This window comes from Gossypium hirsutum, chromosome D06 (assembly GCF_007990345.1).
Source record: "Gossypium hirsutum isolate 1008001.06 chromosome D06, Gossypium_hirsutum_v2.1, whole genome shotgun sequence".
Taxonomy (NCBI): Eukaryota; Viridiplantae; Streptophyta; class Magnoliopsida; order Malvales; family Malvaceae; genus Gossypium; species Gossypium hirsutum.
Genome location: NC_053442.1, coordinates 32,507,326 through 32,513,588, shown reverse-complemented (window position 1 = coordinate 32,513,588; position 6,263 = coordinate 32,507,326). Strand labels below are relative to the sequence as shown.

Below are 6,263 nucleotides of genomic sequence, written 5' to 3'. Positions count from 1 at the left end.
TAACATTCCATTTCCTATCTCATATCCATTTCTCATCCTTGTCATCTCAATATCAACACAGAAATTGTATCATTTAATTTCCCCTATTAATAATGACTCGGACTCGGACGGATACACAGATCCACCCAACACAACAGTTTGGCACCCAATGCCTCATCGGATAAATTCGAAGTAATAACTGCGCCTAGCACTATGGAAGTTGACACCTAGTGTCTCATTGGTTAAACCGAAAAAAATTGGCACCCAGTACCTCATTGACTCAAGGTCAAAGAAATCCCTGAACTCTTCCTATCCTATGGCATGCCATCTATATCTGACTTAACCCAAAACAATTAATAGGGTTTCATTTCACTTTTAATACATCCAATGTTCCAATTTCACATATGTACATCATCACACATATAAGTATATATATTAAATTTGGTAACAACTATAATTTCTCAATACATATATTCATAATAATACCACATTTCTCGATACGCATAATTTATTCATTGTAATCATCAATTGATTCAATTTGGCTGAAAGTACAAGAGTTCTCACCTCAATTACTTACCATATGCAAACAATTCAAAATGCAGTAATTTGTAATTTAATTTGGATTATAGAATCACAAATCGTATATTCCGAGCTACTCAACGTCGACCTTTGCTATAGAAACACGTTTGCTACAGAATAAAACAATTTAAATAAATTAATAATATACCATTCAATTCACAAGAATTTCAAATTTTCTACTATATTTTGTTTATTCCTCAATTTAGTCTTTAAATCGAGACTAATTTTAATCTCCACATTTAACTTTATATTTTTATACTAATTTCAATCTAAGCTAAATTTAGCTCCCTATTTTCAATTCTACCCTTTAATTTCAAAATTTTCATAATTTAGTCCCTACTATTAAAAATCAAAAATTAATTCAACAATTTAATCATTTTCCATTCTAACTTAAAAATCTATTAATTTAACCCCCTACTACTTAAACTATTCAACAATGACAACATCTAAAATCTTAAACCATACTAAAAACTATAACATGGGTCGGGTAGCTCTAAGTACCAAGATTCCAAAAATACAAAAATTACAAGAAAAGAGACTAAATTGACTAACCAATTGAAGTTTGAATGTTTTAAGCCCTTAGTGTTGTGGACCTCTTCTTCTATTCTTTTCTTTTTTCCTTTCAATTTGTTTGCATGTTAAAATAAAACTTTTCTTTTTTCCTTTCAATTTGTTTGCATGTTAAAATAAAAGAAAATGGCTTTGGTTTTGTTTTAAAAAACTATCTATCTATCTATCTATCTATCTATCCATCTATCTATCTATCTATCTATCTATATATCTATCTATCTATCTATCTATCTATCCATCTATCTATCTATCTATCTATCTATAATTATTATTATTATTATTATTATTATTATAATTGTATTGGATTCATTTTATTTATTCTTATTATTACAACATATATATAATATACATTCATTAATGACCGTCACTACCATATAAATAAATGTATATTTGCTATTTTAGTCATTTTAGTTTATTTAAATATATAATTCAACTTGTAAATTTAACATGATTTAGTCCTTGTACCTAAACAACTCCTAATTTCATGAAAATTACTTAGCTAAAATCTAATTCACTACTAAACTAACCTCGTAAATATTTTTACGAGATTATTTTACGGGACTAGAGTCCCAAACCTCACTTTCTATCACACCTGACTATTGAGTTGTTACAATTTTGGGGAAATTTGAGAAAAATGGGAGTTTTGGCATGTTTGGAGGCTTAAAAGCCTCCAAAACACATGGGTTGCGATATACGAAACCGAGTATCGCATGACCCGACTCGAATATTGTGATATCCCCTATTTTAGACTCTCCACATTTAATTTGTTTGAGGTATCGCGATACTGAGGGTTGGGTATCATGATACCACTGTGTAAAACATATTTTTTTTTACTTTTGAAATTCTAGGGGTCGTGATACCCAAAATATTTTTGGTCCCTCTCGAAACTGTCCAGGAAATTTTGATATTCCCCCTAGGTATTGCGATTTAACTAAACTTATCCCAAAAATAAGACAAAATTATTAATTTTCATCTCAATCCTCGAAAATCTGACCTGCCAAATTTAAAATTAAAATAACACAAATTAAAATACTAATCTAAATTCAAAAAATAAATGGAGTCCATGCTCAAAACATCTAATTATTTACAAATTTATCTTGTTCATTCGACATAGGATGCGAGTTAAAAATTCAACTTCAGGCGGTCAGTCACACCACTGAAATGGTGTCTCATCGATGTCCACGAAACTTGAACATGTCTTTTGTTCAACATGTGACCAAGGCCTCTTAGGAATTGTATTTTCTTCTTTATCCTCTTTTGCTTCCTGATTCTCTTGCGTGGCCTGCAAACACCTGAAAAATTACACCATTCCATGAAGTTTGCAAACTTGTTAACATGATAAATTTTCATTTCAATTAGTTGGAACTTATACTCTTGTGATGGTAACACATCCTTAGACCTAGGCTCGGGCTTGACACATTTGAAAACTTCAATTTCTCCCTTGATTTCCATAGTCAATTTTCCTCGTCTTATGTCTATAATGGCCCTAAATATGGCTAAAAAGGTCTCCCTAAGAGTATAGGAATTTTTAGATCTTCCTCGAAGTCAAGCATGATAAATTCAACCAGAAAAATGAATTGTCTAACCCTAACTAACACATCTTCAAGGAATCCCTTGGGATGTACTAAAGGTCAGTCAGCTAATTGCAAGGTGACTTCTATTTCCTTAAGCTCCTATAAATGGACAATGGCATGAGGTTAATTATGGCACCTAGGTCACACATGGATTTCCCAAAACTCACTCCACCTATCTCAATGGGGATGGTAAAGCTACCATGATCCTTTAGTTTCGAAGGCACTTTTCTAGATATTACTGCGCTACATTCTTCGTTAAGTGCAATTTGCTCTCCTCTCCCTATTTTCCTCCAACGAGACATAACATCTTTAAGGAATTTGGCATATTTCAAAATTTTCTCAAGGAGTCCTAACAAGGGAAGGTTCAAATTCAAAGATTTAAGCATATTAAGGAAGTCTATGAACTCTACATCATCGCTCTTTTTCTTTTCCTCCAATTAGCTGGGAAAGGGTAGAGGCTTCGAGCTCAATGTACCGTTTAATACCGTTGCTAATTTAACCCTCAGCTACCTTAGAAGATTAAACATGAACCAATTAAGTATTGTGTCAATTAATTACAATTTCAATATGATTAATAATTAATTCATTTGTTACCTTAAAATAATAATGCAAGTATAACATAGGCATGATTTTATTTAATTAAACAAACTACCAAGGCCTAATAACAATACAAACACGATTATAATAATTTAAAAGGATAAAATGCAATCAATCTAACACGAATTAAATTTAAGTCATTTTAATTAAATCAAGAATAAAAACACAAAAAATATCCATGTTAATGATCACAACATAAACAAGAAAAGTAAAAAGAAGGGAATTAGGAAGCAAATCTAGTATTTCTCTGAAGCTAGACTAATGCGCTCCTCTCCTTTCTATGCTTATTATGTTGATCCGAGGCCTTCACAAACACTTGAATCCTACTACTCCAAGGTGGATGAATGCTCTTTTTGAATAGGTAAATCAGCAAGGGAATGAAACAAAGGAAAATGGGAAGGAAAAAAGGGAATGGAAGAGAGAAAGTGAGTGAAAGTGAGTGAAAGAGAGAGATGAGTGGGAATGAATGGTGTGAAATGAAGAAGGGAATAGGGGTATTTATAGGTGGGAAAGGATTATAAAATAGTAAATAAATTTCAGCCACTCCTTTTCCCTTGGCCAGCCATGCATGGTCCAAATTTGAATGATTCAAACTTTGTTATATTTAGCTTGAGGGAAAATGTGAAAGGCACAAAAAGTAGAGGGGTTTGAAAATCATTTAGGAGAAGCTAAAGGGATGTTTTGTAAGTATGAAAATCAGCTAAAATCATCCAATCGGATCAGCTATAGGGACAGTTTTGGGCTGTCCAATTGTTTGGTGGTTCAGTCCTCTATACTTAGCACACTGGGCCACTTTCTTCTTCAAACTTTATATTAATTTTTAACCCAATTAATGTTGGATAAAAATTAAATATAAAGTATGTATAATAATAATTACTGGACCTTCCTTGGCTGGAAAATAATTTATTCATGCTCTTGATTCACTTTATGCAAAAGTTACCCCAACGATTCAAGCCTTTCAAAGTGACTACCAAGCCAATTTTCACCTTTTGTGCAAAACTGTCGAAAATAAACCAAATTTGTGAAAATTTATTATAAAAATAATTAATATTAAATATGTTAATAATTTAAGTGAAAATTAATTATTTTATAATTAAAGTATGAATTTCAACAGAAATTACTACGAAACTGCATGAATTAGAGCTCAAAAGGTTTTTAAAAAGTCTATATATTTTTGTGTTTCCAGTCTAGAGTGTGAATACTGCAACTAAAGATACGAATTTGAGGTTCACAAATATACGGGTCAGGTTGTAATATAGTTACAACAAAGTAGGAAGTACTTCGAGGATCGTACCCAAGGGATTACAGTTTGGGAAAATTTGTTACCAAGCCAATTACTGGAAATAATTACTAATCTAAAGTTAGTAGTGGTAATATGGAAGCCAGATGATGATAATATTAATAAACTAAATAAATTAATTTAAGTCTAAATCTACTCCTAAGTTCATGTATTGGTTTCTCGTATCCCTTATTTTGACTACGCGAGTTCCATTAGACTAGATCTAATTGGTTTACCTAATTAATTATTTATGTAGGGCTCTATTCAACCAACTAGTCATCAACCTAGTTGTGTATCTCAGTGTTCAACTAACCTAATGAGTCGACAAGAACTACTTATATCTCAACCTCACAGTTTAGACCAGTTCGATGCTAAGGTGTTCACGGATGTGCCATACCAATTTTGGATTAATTCCCACCTAAATGACTTCCTAGGGTCGTCAAGCCTAGGGTTTAATTTCTTCCTCTCCCAAACAATTGATCCACTAAGAAACTCTATCCTTCAATAAATTAATAAGATTAGAATAGCCAAGACATGCGAGATATGTATAAAGCATAAATTAATTATAATATTTACACAAACATTCAATTAAAAAAGAAAAAAGATATAAAGAATAGAATAAAGGAAAAGAGATGCTCATGGATTTATCATTGAAAGTGTGGGTCCGGAACAATCTCCACTCGTGAGAGTCTCACTTCAGAATAGGATCTTCCAATTACAAGAACATAAAATACCCTACGTAAAAACTAAGAATGAAATAAAAAAACCCTAAGTATATTTTATGTCTGCCAAAAATTGTACGTTTAAACTGATTACAATAGTCTTTATATAGGCTAAACTCAGAATATTAAAGTGCCTAAATTATCTTTGAAGTCCTTAGAGTTTGACTAGTACAAATACTCCTAATTTCCCTTAAAAATGTAATTATCTCATGTAGGGAGTTTTTGGGCTGGGCACGGGCGATGTTGCAACACAAGCCTGCAATGTTGTAACATTGGATCTGGTGTCGCGACACAGTAGGGAGCGTGTCACGACATCAGGGGCAATTTCATTCTAGAACTTGTTTTTGGCTTTTATCTTCAATGCTTAGACATCAGTGTGTTGGTGTCGCAACATAGGTATCAGATTTGACCTGAATATGCATCTTTAGCTCCCGACTTGACCTACAAAACCATGTAACTTTATTTAGATATATAAATTGTAATAAAAAACTACTAAAAAGCATAAATTGCAACTTTAAATATGAAAACCTAAATATATACTAAGATGCTTTGATTTAACTACTAAACAAGCTAAAGTTATGTGTAAAAAGGATGTAAATAATAGTGTAATTCATGGCAGATCACAACCAATCTTGTAAACTATGGTATGGACACTTGCATAACATCAATTTGAAGCGCTCCCAAGCCTCGTATAATGACTCTCTTTCCAATTGTCAAAAATTCGTAATGTCCATCCGAAGTTTCATGGTCTTGCTCGAGGGAAAATATTTTGCCCAAAACCTGCTCTATAACCCCTTAAACCCGACCTATACGTTATAGTCAAATCTCGAATATCATATTAGCCATGGTAATGGCACAGAGAATCATTTAACTATTTCTCTCGACTAACTTCGTTATTTAAAAATCGTCATTTTGACTTGCTTGAGAAAAACCAAATAGTATCTACATGTAACCTTTTGGAAA

The 6,263-nt window shown here is 32.2% G+C and overlaps 1 non-coding gene across 1 annotated transcript; it reads left to right on the top strand.

The window, feature by feature from the left end:
- Positions 1-5,936: 5,936 nt before the first annotated feature.
- Positions 5,937-6,043, top strand: LOC121218918 (small nucleolar RNA R71). Its single transcript, XR_005915402.1, has one exon. It is a non-coding gene; the product is annotated as a small nucleolar RNA R71 (small nucleolar RNA).
- Positions 6,044-6,263: the final 220 nt, after the last annotated feature.